Below are 24,388 nucleotides of genomic sequence, written 5' to 3'. Positions count from 1 at the left end.
GATATTAACAGTCATAATTTAGATTTCCTTAAACCCTTCTTGTTTCTTTAATACAATACTGCAGCGGAATTATTGACTTGAAGTACAAAACTGATATTTTATAATGTATGAAACGCGGCCTTATAACATGCAAATAAAATTCACTTCTATCACTTATCATAGTAGTAAAACAATACTTGAAGTGGATTTGTACAATGTCTTGACAACCAGCAAAGTCAGTTTCTACCACTCCTATAAAGATATGGTTCTTAACTATTTGTAGATAACTTATAAATTTCTTTGCCGCTTACTATGGATCCAAATCAGGATCAATGTGATATTTGTCATGTTTTACAATAGCAAATACTATATTATAGTTCACCATATGCAAAACCTGAGCATACATTAGGTTCCTGATAAGCCCCGAATATTGCATATTCAAGCGCTCGTATTTGTATTAGTTAAGTCCATTATTTGATTATTTTATATAGATTATCTTTATTTGCATGTTTTTATATAATTTTAGGTTTGTTTCCCAAAAAGGAATAAAAATGATGTTTTGATGAGTTCTTGAATATCAAAGTGTGCAATGCTGAAGTTTACAGCCTGGCAGCAGTGGAGTTCAACTTTGGTCGTCAGTTTTGACCGAACAAACTTGAGAATTGAAGTTTCATTAAAGCATGGCGTACTTAGATCCTTGAATTATCTTTCCAATTCATCAAACGGTTCTTCATTTGGAGTTCGGAGCAGAGAGTTATGGCCTTTTTACCAAAGATGCGCAGAACAGCCTAGTAGTAATGAAGTTCGACTTTGCACTTCATTTTCAACCTACCAAACTTGAGAATTAGACTTCCATTAAAACATGACGTACTTATAGCTTTGAGTTAGCTTTCTAAATCATCAAACAGTTCATCATTTGGAGTTCGGAGCAGGGAGTTATGGCTTTTTTACCAAAGGTACGCAGAGTTGAGGAACATCCGCGGGCGCCCACGAGAAACCCGCAGGCAACCGCCAAAATGGGCAGTGAGCTCGTGCGCCCGCGGGCGCCCGCCGATTTGCAGAGATCTGCTCACCTATTCCATGATTTTTGCTCAAATTTGTCCCCTTTGACTAAATGAATGGCTAGGCTTCCTTCTAGGGATTTCTAAGCCACAAATTGGGCGAGATAGATAAGATTTTTAGGATATATTTGGTAGCTTGTATCATGTAAAAAGATATCTCTCATTTTGCAAGGTTTTAGAGAGAGAAATATTGTGAGCAAGAGGGTTTGGGTGTCTTGGGTCCTTCAAGCATGAAAATGGAGGAAGCTTTCATCTTTTCTCCTTCATCTCTTGCATCCATGAACAACTAACTCTCTATCCTAGGGAGGTGACAAAGCCATTCTTTGTAAGCATGCTATAATCTTGTTTTGATTTGGGGAATGAAGTGCGTATGCAATCTTTTCATTTTCTAGAGACTTACACATGTTGTAAATGTTCTTCAATTCAATAAATGATGGTGTTAAATGTATTATCTCGTCTTAGATTGTATGTTTTCATGATTATAGGGCTTACATCTCCATAGTGAGAATGGAGATGAGAATATGAAATGATTTTAATGGCATGTTGTATGGAAGGTTTAATAGTCCAAGCTTAGGGCCTCCCCTTTTGATGGATTATTCTTAGCTCTTGACTTCATGTGCACTTACCATACAAATTAAGGACTTTGATAGTTCATAGCTTAGGAAGGATATTTTATGTTATACACTAGTTTAGATAAATGAATTATACCAACCTTTGATGAATTATACTTAATTCTTGAATGTGTGAACTTCTTGAAGATATTGTAGTTGTCTTGCATTTCTACATATCATGGTTACATGTATATTTTGTCCCCCAAGTTAATTGCAAGCAATCATGTTTGCATAGTTGATGGTGAATTCACTTCCCTAGACCTTTCTTTCTAGATTTCTTCCTCTTAAATTCCTTACATTTATTGCTTTAAGGACATTTCAATTCTAGTGACTAATTGACAAACCAACAAAACTCTATATCCCCCTTTTATCATTCTAAAAGTGATTTCAAAGACCTTGGTTGCCATAAACTAACAATCCCAGTGGTTCGACCTACCCGACCAATAGCCCTATTTTACAATTATTTGTGCTATTGTAAAAATGGGTTGATTTATAATTGTAATCGATCCGTCGATCAATTTTTGGCGCCGTTGCCGAGGATTGCAAACGGTTTTGTGACCGAGGTTTTAAAAATTATCTTTAGTTTGATTGTGAATATTTTGTTTTGTGTATAGTTTTTGTTCTTGTGTTTTTGTGTTTTGTGTGTTTCTGTGTGATCCTAGGAACTCAAAACTCGCTAAGGAGAAACTGAAAATCTAAAATCTTATGGACTCCCGGTAAGTTTTTCAAAATTCTAGTTTCAAGATTGTGAATATTTTGCATGTGTTTAAATTAGTGATTTTTGATTGTGCAGCCCTTGTCGAGGCTATTCTTGTTTTACTATTTTGCAAAGCATCGGTCCTTATCGTGGCCATTTATTTTCTATCTTGTTGATAGTTGAGGAGAAAGGGATCATTGTGTCACACATTGAGGAGAAAGGGATCATTGCCTCAATTACTTGGTATTATTGTTCCTTTTATCCCCTATGCTCTTTATTTATACATCTTTGTCTCACAAATTGAGGAAAATATGCCATTCAAGTTTGGGGGTATAGTGTATGGTATTGTGTATTGTAGAGTGTTTGCATTTGCTATTTTGTTCAAATAGATTTGTATAAAACTGAATATTTTTAAAAAAATGGAAGCAATGATTTTGGAATTTTGGAATTTGTTGGAGATTGAAACATGTGTTGAATACTTTGTGTATAGATGTAAATGATAATTTTGAATTGAGGAAAATCTATTGAACATATGGATTCAAAAAGGTTTATATAAATGCTTCAATTAAATTATCTTCGAGTATCATACTCTTCTATGCTTCACACTGCACAGATGCACACCGAAAACTCAATTGTGAGGCATGCAACCTGATTGACCTTGACCATGACTCAGTTGATTTGAATTGATGACCCTAATGAATGGATATCTTTGCCATGAACTAAAAAAATAAAATAAAAATAAAATAAAAAACGTTGAATAATGAAAATGACTAGTTCAAGTTCGTAACCTTGCTGACTCGAGTTATTAAGCCCTTGGAGTGTCTTTACACTTAGCACCCTAAAGCCATTTGGTTTGGGAGTTGCTGGCCTAACACTTGCTACATGGGTTAGTTAGAAAGGTTAAGGGACTTAGGCATTGCACGGTCATTCACAGAGATAAAAATAAATAAATATGGTTCATTGGAGTTCGTAGCCTTACTGACTCGAGTTATTAAGCCCTATGGGTGTCTTTACACTTAGCATCCTAAAGCCATCTGATTTGGGAGTTGCTGGCCTAACACTTGCTACATGGGTTAGTTAGAAAGCTTGAGGGACTTCGGCATTGTACGACCATAATATGTATGTAAATAAAAAAAGATAAAAATAAAAAATAAAAAATATGTATGTATTTTAAATAAATCATACTTTAGAGACCTCATTTAAAAGGGAAATTCAATGATTTGAAGACTTGTGTTTTGAAATTGGAGAAAGAAGGTAAAAGCTGCATATTGGGAATCCGGTTCACTTTAACTGAAGCTTGAGATAATTTCTATTATAGATATGACAATTGAAATATTTATATAGACTATGATGTTAATACATGAGAGTTAAAAGATAATTAGTCATTTTGTTCTATCAATGCTTCATGTACATAAGGTAGTCTTCATAATGATTCAATCTCCAATGTTCTCTATGTTCCAAGTTTGAAAATGAGCTTTGTGCATCTTCATGCACCATGTTTGATGTTTGTGGGTAACATTCCTGTTAAACCATCACGAGACTTCACTCGTCCTCTAGGGACGCCTAGGCTTGTTGCATATGCTAAATGCAACCGTCGCTCTCACGAAAGAGGAGATTTGTCGTCATTTCATTAAGTGTTTTAATTCTAGTTTTGCTAAGGGACTAGCAAAATGTAAGTTTGGGGGTGTGATAAGTGCCGAATATTGCATATTCAAGCATCCTTATTTACAATAGTTAAGTCCATTATTTGATTATTTTATATAGATTATCTTCATTTGCATGTTTTTATATATTTTCAGGTTTGTTTCCCAAAAAGGAATAAAAATGATGTTTTAATAAGTTCTTGAATATCAAAGTGTGCAATGTTGAAGTTTACAACCTGTCAACAGTGGAGTTCGACTTTGCTCTTAATTTTTGACCTAACAAACTTAAGAATTGGACATCTATTAAAACCTGGCGTACTTAGAGCCTTGAATTGTCTTTCCAAATCATCAAAAGGTTCTTCATTTGGAGTTCGGAGTAGAGAGTTATGGCCTTTTTACCAAAGGTGCGCAGAACAGCCTAGCAGCAGTGAAATTTGACTTTGCTCTTCATTTTTGACCTACCAAACTTGAGAATTGGACTTCAATTAAAACATGACGTACTTATAGCTTTGAGTTATCTTTCCAAATCATCAAACAGTTCATCATTTGGAGTTCGGAGCAGGGAGTTATGGCCTTTTAATCAAAGGTGCGCAGAGTTGAGGAACATCCGCGGGCGCCCGCGAGAAACCCGTAGGCGCCCGCCAAAATGGGCAGCGAGCTCGTGCGCCCGCCGATTTGCAGAAATCTGCTCACCCACACCATGATTTTTGCTCAAATTTATCCTCTTTGACTAAATGAATGGCTAGGTTTCCTTCTAGGGATTTCTAAGCCACGAATTGGGGGAGATAGATAAGATTTTTAGGATATATTTGGTGGCTTGTATTATGTAAAAAGATACAAGGTTTTAGAGAGAGAAATATTGCAAGGTTTTAGAGAGAGAAATATTATGAGCAAGAGGGTTTGGGTGTCTTGGGTCCTCCTAGCACGAAAATGGAGGGGGCTTTCATCTTTTCTCCTTCCTCTCTTACATCCACGAACAACTAACTTCTTATCTTAGGGAGGTGATGAAGCCATTCTTTGTAAGCACGTTATAATCTTGTTTTGATTTGAGGAATGAAGTGCGTATGTAATCTTTTCATATTCTAGAGACTTACACATATTGTAAATGTTCTTCAATTCAATAAATAATGGTGTTAAATGTATTATCTTGTCTTAGATTGTATGTTTTTATAATTATATGGCTTACATCTCCACAATGAGAATGGAGATGAGAATATGAAATGATTTTAATGGCATGTTGTATGGAAGGTTTGATAGTCCAAGCTTAGGGCCTCCCCTTTTGATGGATTATTCTTAGCTCTTGACTTCATGTGCACTTACCACACAAATTGAGGACTTTGATAGTTCATAACATATGAAGAATATTTCATGCTATACCCTAGTTTAGATAGATGAATTATACCAACCTTTAATGAATTATACTTAATTCTTGAATGTGTGAACTTCTTGAAAATATTGTAGTTGTCTTGCATTTCTATATATCATGGTTACATGTATATTTTGTTCCCCAAGTTAATTGCAAGCAAGCATGTTTCCATAGTTGATGGTGAATTCATTTCCCTAGACCTCTCTTTCTAAATTTCTTCCTCTTAAATTCCTTGCATTTATTGCTTTAAGCACATTTCAATTCTAGTGACTAAGTGACAAACCAACAAAACTCTATATCCCCCTTTTATCATTCTAAAAGTGATTTCAAAGACCTTGGTTGCCATAAACTAGCAATCCCAATGGTTCGACCTACCCGACCAATAGCCCTATTTTACAATGATTTGTGCTATTACAAAAATGGGTTGATTTATAATTGTAATCGATTCGTCGATCAATTTTTGGCGCTGTTGTCAGGGATTGCAAACGGTTTTATAACCGAGGTTTTAAAAATTATCTTTAGTTTAATTATGAATATTTTGTTTTGTGTATAGTTTTTGTGTTTTGTATGTTTCTGTGTGATCCTAGGAACTCAAAACTCGCTAAGGAGAAGTTGAAAATCTGAAATCTTAAGGACTTTCGGTAAGTTTTTCAAAGTTTTAGTCTCAAGATTGTGAATATTTTGCATGTGTTTAAATTAGTGATTTTTGATTGTGTAGCCCTTGTCGAGGCTATTCCTGTTTTACTATTTTGCAAAGCATTGGTCCTTGTCGTGGCCATTTATTTTCTATCTTGTTGATAGTTGAGGAGAAAGGGATCTTTGCATGTAGATGTTTTGGTGAAAGGTTGTTGTGTATCTTGTTTGTGTTGTATATATGTTGTGTGAAATTTTTTTTTTTATGTATCCCAACAAGAGGTTGAATTAGTCCTAAATGGAGGAAAATTTTCCTTCAACTCAATTTTTCACACCACATGAGTTTTGTGCATTTTGTTCGAGTCATACACATCATACAAGAAATTGTCTTCCACCGGGACAATTCTCAGATTTTTATCTAGAGCAACCAACTGAAAATTTCTTTGAACCGGGTAATGATCCATATTTCAATGGTTATGATTCGAGTTGGGGAGATCATCAAAATTTCTTGTGGCATGACATAGGAAATTCAGCCCCACAATCTAATGGGCAGCATTTTTACGCCAATTTTCAACCCAATGATCATTATTTCCAGCCCTCTTCTCTTTTTCCACCATCTCAATTGGATGAGTTCATTGCTGCCAACAAACAAATGATTGAGTCTATCAACAAGCAAATGATGGATTCCAACAAGCAAATGTTGGATGACACTGTTAGCATGCAATCCACCACCTATTCTCATTCCCAATCTAGAGTTGAGTTAGATGACCAAATTGCTCAAATTCAACAAATGGTTAATGCTCTAAATCATGAAAAGGAAGAAGGATTTCCCATTGAACTTGTGGCCAATCCAAAAGAAAATTCTATGAATGATGAGCTTACTCCTAGTAACTTTCATCATGAGAATGATCAAATGATTACCACATGTGAAAATGAAGAAATTATGGTTGAAGATCAAATTGTTGCCACACAAAAAATTGAAGAATTTGTGGTTCAAAATGAGGAAAATAATGATGAAGAGATTGTCTCCTTTAAAAATCCAAAACAGCCCATAAAGAATCCTTCGCGTGATACACCTCCTTCAACGGAGGATCCTCTAAATTGTGAGGATTGGCTCATTTCAATTGTGAGGATTTTGATGTTGACAATTCTATTTGGGAAGTAAATTCTTTGCTTGATATTCCTTCCCCCATTCACTCTCTTCATTGGGCAACATCAAATGTATCTCTTTCTTGGGAGCTTACATCTCCTTCCATTCCCTCTCTTGAGTTATCACAAACTGTTGAGCCCGAACCACCGGATAAGTGTAAGGAGGATGTTGAAAGTGTGAATGATATTTTCCCGGAAATTCCCGCGCTAAATATGACCCTTCACAAGTTTTTGCTTAATGTGCCCTCACTTGATCCACCTTTCTATAATCCAAAGCAACCCTATGGTCCAAAGTTCTTCATTGAGGATGAAGAGTGGGTTGAGGTCTTTCCGTTACCTCTTTTCAAACCTTATCTTTAAGCTCTTTTTCCTCCACTTTTAAAAGAACTTTCTTATTTGGGGAAACATAACTCTTTAGAGAGACTTGGTGTAGGGTAAAACCTACTTTGAGATTCGTAGTTAGATTTTATTTTATTTTATTTTAGATTTTATCTTATTTCATTTTAATTTTTAGATGTTTTGATTTTACTAGACAATTTTTTATTTGATTTCATGAACTTGTGGATATGCATAGTTTAGTTTCCTTTGCCAATTTTCAGTTTGTTTCTGTGTGCCTATGCTTTTATAATTGTGTGCTTTAGTGTTGTTTTGATAGGTTCTTATGTCCAAGTTTGGGGGAAGATTATCTTGGCATCTCTTCACGGGATTGCATGCGGCCACAATGTCGGAGTTACCTCAATTACTTGGTATTATTGTTCCTTTTATCCCCTATGCTCTTTATTTATACATCTTTGTCTCACACATTGAGGACAATGTGTCATTCAAGTTTGGGGGTATAGTGTATGGTATTGTGTATTGTAGGGTGTTTGCATTTATTATTTTGTTCAAATAGATTTGTATAAAACTGAAAATTTTTAAAAAATGGAAGTAATGATTTTAGAATTTTGGAATTTGTTGGAGATTGAAGCATGTGTTGAATACTTTGTGTATAGATATAAATGATAATTTTGAATTGAGGAAAATCTATTGAACATATGGATTCAAAAAGGTTTGTATAAATGCTTCAATTAAATTATTTTCGAGTATCATACTCTTCTATGCTTCACACTGCACAGATGCACACCGGAAACTTAATTATGAGGCATGTAACCTGATTGACCTTGACCATGACTATGAGTCAGTTGATTTGAATTGATGACCCTAATGAATGGATATCTTTGGCATGAACTAAAAAAAAAATATATATATATATATATAGAAAAGAAAAGTTGAATAATGAAAAAGACTAGTTCAAGTTCGTAACCTTGCTGATTCAAGTTATTAAGCCCTTGGAGTGTCTTTACACTTAGCACCCTAAAGCCATTTGGTTTAGGAGTTGTTGGCCTAACACTTGTTACATAGGTTAGTTAAAAAGGTTAAGGAACTTAGGCATTGCACGGTCATTCACAGAGATTAAAATAAATAAATATGGTTCGTTGGAGTTTGTAGCCTTACTGACTCGAGTTATTAAGCCCTAGGAGTATCTTTACACTTTGCACCCTAAAGCCATCTGGTTTGGGAGTTGCTGGCCTAACATTTGCTACATGGGTTAGTTAGAAAGCTTGAGGGACTTCGGCATTGCACGACCATAATATGTATGTAAATAAAAAAAATAAAAAATAAAAATAAAAAATGTGTGTGTATTTTAAATAAATCATGCTTTAAAGACCTCATTTAAAAGGGAAATACAATGATTTGAAAACTTGTGTTTTGAAATTGGAGAAAGAAGGTAAAAGCTGCATATTGGGAATCCGGTTCACTTTAACTGAAACTTGAGATGATTTCTATTATAGATATGACAATTGAAATATTTATATAGACTATGATGTTAATACATGAGAGTTGAAATATAATTAGCCATTTTGTTCTACTAATGCTTCATATACATAAGGAAGTCTTCATAATGATTCTATCTCCAATGTTCTCTATGTTCCAAGTTTGAAAATGAGCTTTGTGCATCTTCATGCACCATGTTTGATGTTTGTGGGTAACATTCCTGTTAAACCATCATGAGACTTCACTCGTCCTCTAGGGACGCCTAGGCTTGTTGCATATGCTAAATGCAACCGTCGTTCTCATGAAAGAGGAGATTTGTCGTCATTTCAATAAGTGTTTTAATTCTAGTTTTGCTAAGAGACTAGCAAAATGTAAGTTTGGGGGTGTGATAAGCGCCGAATATTGCATATTCAAGTGCCCTTATTTGCAGTAGTTAAGTCCATTATTTGATTATTTTATATAGATTATCTTTATTTGCATGTTTTTATATATTTTCAGGTTTGTTTCCCAAAAAGGAATAAAAATGATGTTTTGATGAGTTCTTGAATATCAAAGTGTGCAATGCTAAAGTTTACAGCCTGTCAGCAGTGGAGTTTGACTTTGCTCATCATTTTTGACCCAACAAACTTGAGAATTGGACTTCTATTAAAGCATAGCATACTTAGAACCTTGAATTAGCTTTCCAAATCATCAAGCTGTTGTTCATTTGGAGTTCAGAGCAGAGAGTTATGGCCTTTTTACCAAAGATGCGCAGAACAACCTGGCAGCAGTGAAGTTTGACTTTGCTCTTCATTTTTGACCCACCAAACTTGAGAATTAGACTTCTATTAAAACATGACGTACTTATAGCTTTGAGTTAGCTTTCCAAATCATCAAACAGTTTGTCATTTGGAGTTCGGAGCAGGGAGTTATGGCCTTTTTACCAAAGGTGCGCAAAGTTGAAGAACATCCGCGGGCGCCCGCCAAAATGGGCAGCGAGCTCGTGCGCTTGCGGGCGCCCGCCGATTTGCAGAGATCTGCTCACCTACTCTATGATTTTTGGTCAAATTTGTCCCCTTTGACTAAATGAATGGCTAGGCTTCCTTCTAGGGATTTCTAAGCCACGAATTGGGGGAGATACATAAGATTTTTAGGATATATTTGGTGGCTTGTATCATGTAAAAAGATATCTCTCATTTTGCAAGGTTTTAGAGAGAGAAATATTGTGAGCAAGAGGGTTTGGGTGTCTTGGGTCTTCCAAGCATGAAAATGGAGGGGGCTTTCATCTTTTCTCCTTCCTCTCTTGCATCCATGAACAACTAACTCCCTATCCTAGGGAGGTGATGAAGCCATTCTTTGTAAGCATGCTATAATCTTGTTTTGATTTGGGGAATGAAGTGTGTGTGTAATCTTTTCATATTCTAGAGACTTACACATGTTGTAAATGTTCTTCAATTCAATAAATGATGGTGTTAAATGTATTATCTCGTCTTAGATTGTATGTTTTCATGATTATAGGGCTTACATCTCCATAGTGAGAATGGAGATGAGAATATGAAATGATTTTAATGGCATGTTGTATGGAAGGTTTGATAATCCAAGCTTAGGGTCTCCCCTTTTGATGGATTATTCTTAACTCTTGATTTCATGTGCACTTACCATACAAATTGAGGACTTTGATAGTTTATAACTTAGGAAGGATATTTCATGCTATACCCTAGTTTAGATAGATGAATTATACCAACCTTTGATGAATTATACTTAATTCTTGAATGTGTGAACTTCTCGAAGATATTGTAGTTGTCTTGCATTTCTACATATCATGGTTACATGTATATTTTGTCCCCTAAGTTAATTGTAAGCAAGCATGTTTACATAGTTGATGATGAATTCACTTCCCTAGACCTCTCTTTCTAGATTTCTTCCTCTTAAATTCTTTACATTTATTGCTTTAAGCACATTTCAATTTTAGTGACTAAGTGACAAACCAACAAAACTCTATATCCCCCTTTTATCATTCAAAGACTTTGGTTGCCATAAACTAGTAATTCCAGTGGTTCGACCTACCTGACCAATAGCCCTATTTTACAATGATTTGTGCTATTGCAAAAATGGGTTGATTTATAATTATAATCGATCCGTCGATCAGTTCCTAAAGGCGTAGGAAATGTGTTTTACCTAATATAGTTATTGATATTTTCTTGGTAATTGGATTACCAAATTTCTCAACTTTTACAATGGGTGCAATTCTACTTCTATAGTGTTATATGTCAAATACTTTCAGAACTTTATCTAAATAGGTTCTTTGTGACAATCAAAAATTTCACCAGATTTATTTAGGTGAAACTTAATGCCAATAAAGAGGTTTCACCAACACATTCATCTCAAATGTTTGAGACAAATTGTTTAATCTCATATAAAATAATGCCACAACTATCATTTACATTTAACACAAAAATGAATTTTACTCCCACTGACTTTGAAAATAACTAAAGCCACACATTTACAGTTTAATTAATAGGAGGGTCAACTAAACTTTTCAGAGTTAATTAAATAATGCCTCAAAATAATTAACTATAAATGAGATCAACATAACATATAAGAATATTTCATTTGGGCCAAAATTATCATATATTAGTCTCCCACTGATGAAATAACTTTCATCATTGAAGCTAATTAATTATAAAAATTAAAAAAAAATTAAAAAAAAACATAATAACAACTTATACTTTTTTGGGTGTAATAAGTCATCAATTATGTATTCCATATTAATTACCCCAATCCGCTTAGTTGGACAAAATCAATGACCCACCTTTGGGCTTGATCATTGCTTGTCTCTACTAAACGCCAACACAATCCTTCAACTTTAGCAAAATAATAATTTTACCACTAACTACAAATACCATTAAAATTTTCATAAGTGTGCCACTTTGGTGACTAAACACTCAATCAAACTTAACGGCATTGTGCTTAGGATTGCAAAATAATTCAATTTTCCCGAATGAATCAAAATACCATATACATATTATGAAATAATATGAAACATGAGGCACATGCATAATTATGTATATAATTTCAATAGCATGTATAATTACACAATTCATATATGCTATGAGACCAAGTATTTAATCATTAATTATGCCATGTATATCATTAAAAATATAAAGCATTCAACTAGTGATGATAACTTAACAAAAATGGCATTTAATGAGTGTGTCACTTTGACTAAACACTCAATCAAACTTAACGGCATTGTGCTTAGGATTGCAAAATGATTCAATTTTCCCGAATGAATCAAAATACCATATGCATGACTCTTCGTGCAGAGACCACAAAGCCTACTTATGGGTGCATGCATGACTTTGTACAAAGACATGACTATTGATTGAAATTCAAAAAACATGACAATATATATATATATATATATATATATATATATATATATATATAATGAATATTTGTGACCCAAACTAAAACATGCCAAGATACGTGGTTGTATAAGTGGTACTGTTTTACTTACCATTGTCATAAACAGTCGTGACCACTTGATATTATTGACAGTACGTAAACACTGGTACATGAATGTTAGAAATTCATGTTGCCGCCTAATGTAGAGAAGCGACAGTTCTTTCAAGAATGTGTTCATGTCTGTCACAGTTCTTGTCCAACACGTGACACTCTTATAGAGACATGAATATCCAAAATTACATTCACGTTATTGTCTAACACATCCACGTTAAGACAACTATGATAACAATTGTAAAAAAACTATTCATGTATTTCATATTCAGTACATGTATATGCACTATCTTATTATACAAATGTTTGTCCCAAAATAATAACGTATATATATATATATATATGTATATATATATATATATCTTTGCATGCACATAAATTTTGAAGATTTTGGGCATACATGTTTGTAATACAATATAATTGTACTAAAATATTTGATACTTTCACGCATACATAGTGTGTATATATGCATGTACATGAAAAACAGAATATATAAATACATATATATATATGTGTTGTTTTTCATCTCAAACATGTATTGCATATAAATTTCACAGTATACTATTAACAATGTATTGTTAACAAATAAATCAAATTTATGCATCAGAGTTCCTGTTGGCTCTAATACCACATGTAAGAAATTTTAATATAAATAGGATTCATAGATCCAATGCATAAATCTAATAAAAGACATACCTGTATATAGAAACCTAGTTTGGAGGGAATACAGCGGAAACATTACTTATATCATATAAGAGACGACCTTTAACCCTCTTATCCTTTTACTGCATTCCACATAATGGATTTCAGATTTTTACGCATATATATATATATGAGGGTTGAGACCGTTCCAATAGACGTTAAGAGGTTTGTTGGTTCTATCAACCAACACAACTCTTCATATGTGACTCTTCAACAAAGTAACACAACTCTTAAATATATAAGTGACTATTCATTCAAATATATGTATAACTAAATATTAATTAATTATTGTTAGATTATTAATTTTTTGCTTACAGATATTTCACATATTACATTTGGCTCATGGATATGCTTATCAACTCGGAAAAAGATGTGAATGTACTTCGTCAGCGCGGAATTATGGACAACATGTTGGGTGATGAGAAGGAGATGGCTTGTTTGTTTAACAAGCTGGGTGATGGAGTAATGATGGGATCATCTTTCCATTACTCACATGTGTGCGAAAAGGTGAACCACCATTGTGGAAAATGTTGGAATAAAGCCAAAGCAAAGTTGAGGCATACCTATTTCAACAATCCATGGGCAAGTATTTCAACAGCTGCACCTGGTGCGCTCCTTTCGCTCACTCTAACACGGACTCTAGTGGCCCTTATTGATCTGCTGGCTTAGTTCAAGCAGGTGATCGTATGTTGTGTTATTTCCATTAAACTTCGGCGTGGTTAATTTGGCTTAGACTATTTTGGCTGGGAAGTTTTAATAAGATATCTGTACAAATAAGTATATGCTATGTTTTCTCTCCTCCGCTCTGGGCTCTGTCGCCGCTTGTACTGTACGTGTAGACTCTGTGTGTAGTTGTTGCAACAGTTTCTTAGGTGTTTTTGTTGTTTCTTGCCTTTGGGATTGTGTTTGGCTTCTGGCTATGGTACAGTTCCATTTTGGTTGAATAAAATTTATTTACCCAAAATAATAATAATAATAACAATAAATAAATAAATAAGGGTGTGTGCATAGGCAATTTATGCTGTGCAGTTTCTTTCTTTCCAAGTATGCACTAAGTAGAAGTTCAAAAATAAAAATAAAATTTCAAATTCTATCTTGTTGCCACATTATCATCTCAATAATTTATTGCGTAGCTACTACATCATTATTAAAATCAATTGGATTTGAATCAAAATACACGCACTCCAGAGCTGTTCTCAAAGAAGGCTCAATATAATTTAGGGTTTTAGGGAAATAATAATAATAATAATAATAATAATAATAATAATAAATTAACTTTTTAATAGAATATATCCATATATTTGTTAGTAACATGCTCATTAGTTTCATTAATTTTAAACTTAGCATTAAGATTTTTTTAATCTCTAATTTTCTAATTGGCTTATGCTATAATTTGAACTAATCAACTTGCGACAAAAACAAAATACTCTATCTAAATTTTTTGAATACACAAAAGACAACATAATATGTAATAATAAAAAAATAAAAGCCTAGAGTTTTCATTGTTTAGAAAAATTAAAATCACTAAATCAAATTGGACCATATTTTACTAATAAATCTCCTATTTTTTTAATATTAGGGCTGGTGTAAGGAAAAAAAAAAAAAGGGTGAGACAATGATAGAAATATTTTGGGCTCACCATTAAATCTCTGTGTTGATCTAGACCTAATAATTAATAGAATGAAATAAAATTTTTAGAGAGATTTTAATATAAAAAAAACAAAGAAGAGAAATGATAGAATCTATTAAGGACATTAAATAATATAAGAAAATAAAATTGCTAAGGAGGTTATAATATATAAAAAAAATAAAAAAATTTAGTTCCAAAAAAAAAAAAAATGAGAAAGGATAGAAATCTTATAGCCTACTATTAAATTTCTATATTCGTTGAGGCTTAATAATAAAGGAAAATAATTTGTTTTTTAGGTAAAATGAAAAAAACTCTTTATTGATTCACCCGAAAAAGTAAAACACCATCTGACTGACCCTCTTTTATAGGAAGGCCGTAGTTTTGAACTTTAGCTTCTTGTGTTGCTGACGTGGCAGTAAAATATAAAACAACCAATGGAAGTGTGACAACTCACCCAATAGATAAGTTTTTTTTTTTTTTTTTTTTTTCACCCCCATAGATAAGGTTATCTCATCTTGCCAGAGTCATCCTCTGTTTTACACCGGTCTCCCTCTCCTGCACCAATGTTGATGGCCGAATTAACAGTGAAGAACTTGTAGTCGCTCAAAGTATTAAGGTCACATAGTCGAGCTTAATTGGACTAAAGAGTCGTTAAGGTACTAGTTAATTGACACAAATAATTTTTTAAAGATTCTTTTGGGCAAAAAAAATTTTAAAAATTGAAAAAAAATGGTTTTTTTTCTTTTTCAAAATTTTCAATGTTCTTATTAACATTATAGTTGTTTTAGGTACTGTTTGGCTGATTCGAATAGTGTCTTAACGGCTTATTAGCTAACCAAACAAATTTTTTTATTTGTTCTCCTTAACAAAATGAAATTTATTTTAAAATATGATTTTTTTTATTAAAAAAATTGTGTCCTTGTTTATACCTCTATAAATTAATAAATCAAATTATATTAGATATTGTATTGTTTACAATATTTCATACATATTTGCTAAATAATTTAATCAACAAGCAATTTAGTTATTTATTTCAAAAATAAAACATTACACAATAAATATTCCATTACATAAGCTTCATAACAATTTAAAAATAAATAAATGCAACATAAAGTAAACATTTTCTTCACCAAAGCGTACCTACAAATTTTCAATTAAATCTTTCCTCAATCGCGTATTTATCTCTTTGTTGAGAATTTGGACTTGGCGAGAGTAGATGTATGCTGCTAAGACAAATGGATTTTGAATTAAAGTGGGAATCGAGAATGTTTCAATCCTCCAGTGGCGAAGTCCATCTTCCAACATTGGCACGGCGTTCATCTTCAATGATCATGTTATGAAAGATGATGTACGTTTTCATTATAAGACACAAGTCCCCTTATCCAAAAAAACGCACTGATCCTTGCGTTATTGCCCACATAATCTGTACGACCCTAAAAGCTCATTCCACATCTTTCCTACAGGCCTCTTATCTCTGAGTATATATGGACCTCTCGTTTCGAAACAGCGTTTGCAGGTCCGCCAAGGTCACGTACGGTGAATGCTGGGTCGGCTCCTGTGGGTGTTGAGTGCTGTCGAGGGCCCTTTCCCTATGAACGGTCCCTCTGTAACCAGAGTTGGGCTTGTCTAATCTGGCAGGTGCGGTAAGGGGAGTGTTGAATAGAGCTCGTCGAGCCCCAGTGGGTGCGTCCCACGACCGTCTACGCGAGCTAATGAACCGCCTTCCCTCTGAGGACGACGGATGTACTCGGTGCGTTGGATGATTTGGCATTTGACTTTCGTCAAGTTCACAAATGAACCCGCTACACTGATTTACTGCTCGTCGAGGTATTCTATTGTTGGCGATGTCTCGAAGCAGGGCGATTACTTTGCCCTGGGTGTCCTCCAGCTTCTCCATTCGGTATGAGAGCGAGTTGTGGGCTTCGACCAAAGCATCGGGAAAGAGGATCGTTCTTCCCGGGTAGCGCGCTCTCGGGACACTGCTCGCAGTCCCATCATACTCTTCTCCCAGGGAGACTCCCTCTTGAGCAATTGGGCTGAAATCTTGCACATTTGACATCGTGAAATATTCCTTCCTAGCGGAGTTGCCAAAATGTTGATAGTCATTCTTTATAGAATGAGGAATGTATTCCATGTAAGCCGGGAGTGCTGGGATCAGTATCCAAGTGGGGACCCAAGCAACACAAAAGACTCTTAGATTTCAAAGATTAAGAAAGGGAAGGCAGTATTTAATAGTACCCAGGTAAACTCGAGCTCGATGGTAATTGGTTGTTAGAATTTCTTAACTCTGCCTTTAAGGCTGATTAACTCCTCCTATTTATAATGCTTTCGAAAGGATAATACCCATCAGTCATAGAGGTGAGCTTCCTTTTGTCCATAGGATCGAGGACCCCTCTTTTTAATAGATGGGACATTACCCAGTGGGCGGAGGCACTTTTGCCCTTCAGTTCGAAGGGGAAATGGTGCTCCTAATTAATACGGGTCATGTCAGTTGTCTTTCGCAATTAATGCATCTCTTTAGACCTATTTAGAGCTCGACCTTGGGTATCAATATCATTTCCCCTTTGTGTTGGCCTCCGAAAGAAGGAGGCGAACCCTTGAGTCCCAGCCACCTGTCCACATTTTCTTAGACTCCCGAACTCGAAGATGGGGAATGGGTCTCCCCGGGGTACTGCCTTCTTAGTCCTGCGAGATCCCACTCTGGACTTGGCCCTCGAGATCTCTTCGAATTCAAGGTGGGAAGAGCTCGGGACAAGTAAATCTTGATTTTTAAGTTCCCCTCAAACTCAAGGTGGGGAATTTGAGATCGAAAGATTTCGGTCTTCAAGGTCTCCTTGAGCATAGGGGACTCGAGGTGAAAAAGGTGAAATGCACTCGAGGTCCCACCTGTAGGAAGGAACCTTAAGTGGTAATAAAGAAAGGAGGAGGGACAAATTATGGAAAAAAAAAAAGGAAGGCGGAGGGACTAATCTGACTGGAGAGGGGTACGTCCAACCTTTCTCAGTGACACGCTAGACAGGTTCTGGCCATGTGTGTATTTTTTAGAGGGGGTGGTGCCACGCAAGCAGGTAATGTGGCACATTCATCAATAGGCAACAAATATAATTTTCTTTCACTCGAATTTGAATCCTAACAATCACTCTAAAATGGTGGTCGTCAAATACGCTCAGTTAAACAACATATATTTAAAATAAATTAAAGTGTCCCTCTCATATTCCAAATAATTCAAATTTAATTTGTTTTTATTTTCTAGAAATTGTTGTAAGCACTATATTTTGTTCACCATTTATTCACTAATTTGATCTTATACCCAAATTATTTGTATCTTGGTCCAAGCGTTCAAAATATTATTTTACATCATAATTAATGAAATGTAAAATGTTCCAAACAAGATTGGCATGGTTTCAGTCAATTTTGTCAAATAATCTTCAGGCCCATACCCATTCCAATATGTAGAGTTTCTAGCCAAACTTACAATTCTTAAATACAATGTTGTTAATCTTTGGTCGGTCCCAAATTTGATTGTCATTGTATCAGATCACCTTTGTCATTTGATGTGTCACAAAATATTTTTAGGAGAATGGACAAAAATTTCAAAACTAAGAATTATTTATATCGAAAAACCTTGAAGTAATTTAGAAAAAGAAAAAAGGGCAAAAAATTTATATTTATATTTTTTAAATTTAAGCAAATCTTAAAATTATTTTTAAAATGACAGTATATGTACATGCCAGTGGGTAGGCTTATCAAAAGACAGAAATTAAGGTAGAGCAAATTACCTCATATTGGTGGAAAACACGAATCTATTGAAGTTGGACCGGTTCGAAAAATGTCCACCTATCTAATTCTTAGAATGCTATGAGTTATTGTGCAATAACGTGAATCTACAGAAGTTGGACCCGTAATTCTACCAGAAACTAATCCGCGTCAACAATAAGAACATTTTACTATACTGATGAAGATCCCACAAAATAATAGCACACCGGTCTTACACGCAACTATACATGGGTCTCGTACTTTGATCCACCATAATGATGAGTAGTAGAAGTTACAATTTATAAATTGCCGGGCTACATGTTTCTTCTACTCATACCTTAATCCTAAATGACTATTTATATATAGAGTCCCGTGCTCAATTCTTTAGTAGGCAGTATTACCATTTCAATTCAAGACTTTTGTCAAGAAATTATCATAATAAAATAATTTTAAAAAATCCAATAATAATAGAAATTATAAGCCAAATAATTGTCACCCATCAAATTTGGATAGGGGAGGGCTCCATTACACCTATCTTATACACTTCTTTGTTTAATCTCAATTTTTACATACTGAATAGAATATAAAACAAATTGTATTTTATCTCATAAGAAAAATAAATAAATAGTGACACAAATGGACTAGTTGATTGTAGCCCGCGTATATATGTTCGCATAAAACAATCCCAACTCCCTCCACCCAACTCATTAATTACCCAACGGCTCACCCTCTGGATTTCTAATGGAAGATGTCCCCCACCCAGTAACTGTGCTGTTGCCCCTTCATGCAGGGAATTGTACTATGTCTTTATTATTATTATTTTCCCCTTCTTATAATAAGGTCTCCAAATTAAATGCGAAAGGGAATGTTCTAGTATACAAATATACATATACATGTGAGGATGCAAGAAATTCCTTCTCCTCTTTCTCTCTCTAGAATTCTTACTCCTCAACCCCAAAAAAGATCCTCTCCTTTTCATTCCATATCCTATTTACAAGATATTTACAAGATATTTACTGATTGCTGGATCTGGGCCTATTCCTCCATAAGCCCTGGTCACCTTTGATGGGCTTACTCCCGTTCGGCCCATATGGCAGTGTCTTTATATGGGCTGACCCAGCTGTACGAACTGAATGTTGTGTTTGCGAGTCGGATCTGGCCCATGTCGTCCGGGGCCTCCTCAACTGCCCCCATAATTGCCCCCTATTTAATAAGGGGTAATTATTGATGGCGTCTCATCATGATGTTGACGGCTCGAGATAACCACGTGGGGGAGCGGACGGTCAGATCCAGAATCAATGTTCCGGGGCTCGAGGAATTTCTCGCCTTCCCGACGCTTCGGCCCTCGGGCCCCCTCGCCTTTATAATGCTCTAGAATTCCACTTCACTTCCCTTTACCGTCTCCATCATCAGCCAAGTCTCTCTCTTTCTAGAACAGTGCTAAGCTTTTTCTGGTGAAATCCTTCAAGAGTCATTCTTCCAGCGATCTTGCAGTCCTCCGAGGTTAGTTTCGTTCTTTTTACTTTCGTCAGGCTTCCATTTACCCCCTTTTAGATTCTTCTAGCACTTCCACCATGGTTGTAGATCTGGATGTTCTTCGTATGAGACTTAGACTTCCTGACAACATCGAAGTTAGGGTTTGCCCTCAGGATGTTAACATTATGACCGGCGCCGGCCTCCTGCCCGGCGAAATCTTATTCACGAACCTTCAATTGAATGTTGTTAGGTTCCCTCTGCATCCTTTCTTTAGTTATGTCTTCAATAGATTGGGGATATCCCCTCTGCAGGTCAACCCCAACTTCTTTATAATCATATCTGTTATGCTCTTGTTGATGCGTGACAGAAATCTGGACCTCGACCTCATAGACCTCCTTCTGTGCTATAAGGTCAGTAAGATCCGTACTAACGAACCCTTCTACCACCTCTACCCGTTCAAGAAGATGTCCATATGTACTGACACAATAAAATCTGAGAAGGGTTGGAGGGATAGCATAGTGGGCATTAGTGGGGCTTGGTCTTCGCCGGCTGCAGAGGATTACCCAATCCCGAGCGCCTTTGGTGTCTGTTCTGTCTCCTCCTATAAAAAATTCAAATCTCATAAACATGACTGCCCCTGCGAAACATGCGTTCCTCGTTTTTGCACTTTCTTATGCCGTTCCTTGGGAATACCTTGTGATGACTTGAGCTATAGTGTTTGCAGGGATAGGAGTAACTACTTGAAGAAATACGTTCTGAACGATATTCCTTCCTGCTCAGATCTCCTCACTTCAGACAACCTCTTAGCGCTCTCATCACTCGGCTACAACATGAGCAGACTTCAGATTCCTTCTTTTGGCAGGAAGAAGAATACTCCCGCAGCCACTCCTGCTGCTGGGGCGACCTCCTCTCCAGCGTCAGCTTCTTCCTCAGCCACCATATCTGACACTGTCCCGAGCGCAGTGGCTATTAACCCTGTTGCCAGCGCCCCTGCTGCCAACCAGAACGCGTCCCCCCCAGCTACCATAGCTCCTGCTGCTGCGGGGGGCGGTCGGGACAAAGAACGAGGCAAAAGGCCTCATCCTGATAGTGAAGTCGATCCTAAGGAGGAGCCTCTCATTAGAAGGACCCGGGTCTCCGGGCCGGGTGCTCTCTTGCACCGAGCGGTCAGAGCTCCTGCTCCCTCTGGGCCTGCTGCAGCAGGTGGCTCTGCTTCTGCTTCAGGCCCCTCTTCTATCCCCACCTTACCGCCATGGGCCCCTCGGTACACCCGAACGGATGGGACGTTCATGAAACCGAACGAGACCATGCTGAAGGATGGCCAGACCGCTATGGCCTACTACAGGAGCATGTGGACTCCGAAGGACCTTGAGGCGGCAAAGGGCCTTTCCCAGAAGGATGTGTTCAGCCGCTTTCCCCAATCTGCTATGGAGGTGACTTTTATTTTCTAACTCATGCATTCTCTCATATTATTTGGTCTTGCCTTCGCCCGACCTGACTATTGGCTTAACCGTTTTTAATGTGCACCTATGCAGACATTGTTCGGAATGATGGCCATGCAGAAGCAGGTGGAGATGGGGAACGCCAGGGCCCGTAAGTTTTCTGACAGCCTGGAGGTGGCTAATAAAGAAAATGACCTCCTCGCCATGAAGAATACCGAGGTACTGGCTCGGCTTGACAAAACCGAGCAGGAGAGAGATGTCCTGAAGAAGGAGAATGATTCCCTTCAGGATGAGAAGGACGCCCTCCAGCTTGAGAAGAGCGTCTGGCAGACCGAGCGGGAATCAATTAGAGAAGAGAAGGCAGAACTCCAGCGCCTTCTAGCTGATGAACAGTCTGCTCGGATGGCCTTTGAAAAAAGAGCTCTGGACGAGCGTACCGCTCTGATCGACGCGATCAGCAGAGTAGGTGGTGGGATGCTGGCCTTTCACGCTCGGTTCTCAAGGGTCGGTGCTCTTAGGTATGCTCAAGGATTCCGGGAAGGTTTCGCCGACCGGGTTCCGGATGAGGGACAGACCAGCTCCACTCCGGATGAGGTAGACAAGGATTTGGGGATCGAACCTCTGGGGGTCTATGTCGACCCAGAACCCACCGAAGCGGAGCGTATATTTGATGAATGCCAGGACATTGCTTCCTCCAGGATCATCACAGCTCCTCCTACCGCTCTGCCACTGACCGCTCCTCAATCGTCAACCGTGGTTCCTTCCATAGCCACTGCTGACGCTGAACCCCAGCCGAACGATTCAGTCATTCACCTTGATTCCCCACCTTATGAAGGTGAGACGGCTGATGGGGCCGAGGAGGCGAGTCGGCACGACCAGGATGCTGTTGGTACTGAGGCGTCTAGCTAGGGCTCCTTTGAATTCTTCCATTCCATATCTTTTTGTAATGATGGACATCTCTCTTTTGTAAACTCAATGCTCAATATTAATGAAACGACAGAACTCTTTTTCCCTATGTGTTGTGCTCTATTCAACTTATCTTCAATACATACATATCTCTTCTCTCTTTTTCTTTTATATTAGCTTTGCCGTGTGTTTGTTTATGGCAAGTGCCTGGCGCTCGGCTAGGATGCCACTTGCCACTTGGCTTTAAGTTTTTAGCAAGTGTCTGGCGTTCGGCTTACAGTGCCAGCTGCCACTTATCTTGCTTAAGTGCCTGGCGCTCGGCTAGAATACCACTTGCCACTTGGCTTTAAGTTTTTAGCAAGTGTCTGGCGTTCGGCTTATAGTGCCAGCTGCCACTTATCTTGCTTAAGTGCCTGGCGCTCGGCTAGAATGCCACTTGCCACTTGGCTTTAAGTTTTTAGCAAGTGTCTGGCGTTCGGCTTATAGTGCCAGCTGCCACTTATCTTGCTTAAGTGTCTGGCGCTCGGCTAGAATGCCACTTGCCACTTGGCTTTAAGTTTTTAGCAAGTGTCTGGCGTTCGGCTTATAGTGCCAGCTGCCACTTATCTTGCTTAAGTGCCTGGCGCTCGGCTAGAATGCCACTTGCCACTTGGCTTTAAGTTTTTAGCAAGTGTCTGGCGTTCGGCTTATAGTGCCAGCTGCCACTTATCTTGCTTAAGTGCCTGGCGCTCGGCTAGAATGCCACTTGCCACTTGGCTTTAAGTTTTTAGCAAGTGTTTGGCGTTCGGCTTATAGTGCCAGCTGCCACTTATCTTGCTTAAGTGCCTGGCGCTCGGCTAGAATGCCACTTGCCACTTGGCTTTAAGTTTTTATAGTAGACCGTTGGAAAAGAAAATTCTTTTTTTGTAAATTTCAGTAACTTGCTCATTCATATGTATTTGATTGACAACAAACAACATCCAATTGAAGCCGGAACTTAGCTTTTATTGGTAGTACCTCTTCAGAGACGTGGCGTTCCAGGGCTTGCTGACCAACCTTCCCGCCATGGTTTCCAACGTATATGCCCCCTTGCCAATGACTTCTGCAATTCTGTATGGGCCTTCCCAGGGTGGCATCATTTTTTTGACCATCCCCACCTTTCTTTTCAGAACCAGATCGCCAGGGGCAAAATCCCTGTGTTTTACTCTCTTGTTGTGACTATTCGCCAGCACTTGCTGATACGATGCTAGCCTTATAGCCGCTGCGTCCCTCCTTTCGTCTATCATATCGAGGTTCAATCTTAACATCTTGTCGTTCTGATCTCGACTCCATGCTAAGCTTCTGATAGTGGGGACTAAATGCTCAACCGGTATAACTGCCTCGGTACCATACGCCATTGCGAACGGGCTCTCTCCAGTCGGCCGCCTTGGGGTGGTTCTGTAAGCCCATAGAACGTTCGGGAGTTCATCCAACCACTTCCCCTTATGATCTTCCAGCTTTTTCTTAATGCAGGCGAAAATGGTTCTGTTTGTGATTTCTGCTTGTCCGTTGGCCTGAGGATGACTTACTGCAGCCAACTTCTGGTTGATTCCATACTCCTCCAGCAGCTTTCTTACTTGCCCGCTGTCGAGGTTTGTGCCATTGTCCATGACTATTGATCTGGGAACACCGAAACGGCAGATAATATTGTTCCAAATAAATCGTCTCACATGAGTCTGAGTCACGCTAGGATACGGTTCTGCCTCCACCCATTTAGTGAAGTAATCCGTGGCCAGTAACACATACTTGTTCTGAGCTCTTGCAGTTGGCAGAGGACAAACCACATCCATCCCCCATTGCGCGAAAGGCCATGGCGAGGCCATTACGTGCAATTCCTCAGGTGGTTGGTGGATCAATGGTCCATATCGTTGGCATTTATCGCACCTTCGAGAGAACTCCTCCGCATCTCTTGACATGTTTGGCCAGAAATACCCTTGTGTCATTGCTTTATGCGCTAACGATCGCCCCCCAGAATGATTGCCACACACACCCTCATGAATAGCTCG

General features: G+C 37.5%; 1 pseudogene; it reads left to right on the top strand.

Annotated features, from left to right (window-relative positions):
* Nucleotides 1-14,079, top strand: part of LOC132281305 (UPF0481 protein At3g47200-like) — a 36,996-nt pseudogene extending 22,917 nt beyond the window's left edge.
* Nucleotides 14,080-24,388: the final 10,309 nt, after the last annotated feature.

Source organism: Cornus florida, unplaced genomic scaffold (assembly GCF_030987335.1).
Source record: "Cornus florida cultivar Cherokee Brave unplaced genomic scaffold, ASM3098733v1 CherokeeBrave_3.0.0_Hap2_Chr11, whole genome shotgun sequence".
In the NCBI taxonomy this organism is placed as follows: Eukaryota; Viridiplantae; Streptophyta; class Magnoliopsida; order Cornales; family Cornaceae; genus Cornus; species Cornus florida.
The sequence above is the reverse complement of the archived record's forward strand: the minus strand, read 5'-3'. Positions and strand labels throughout refer to the sequence as shown.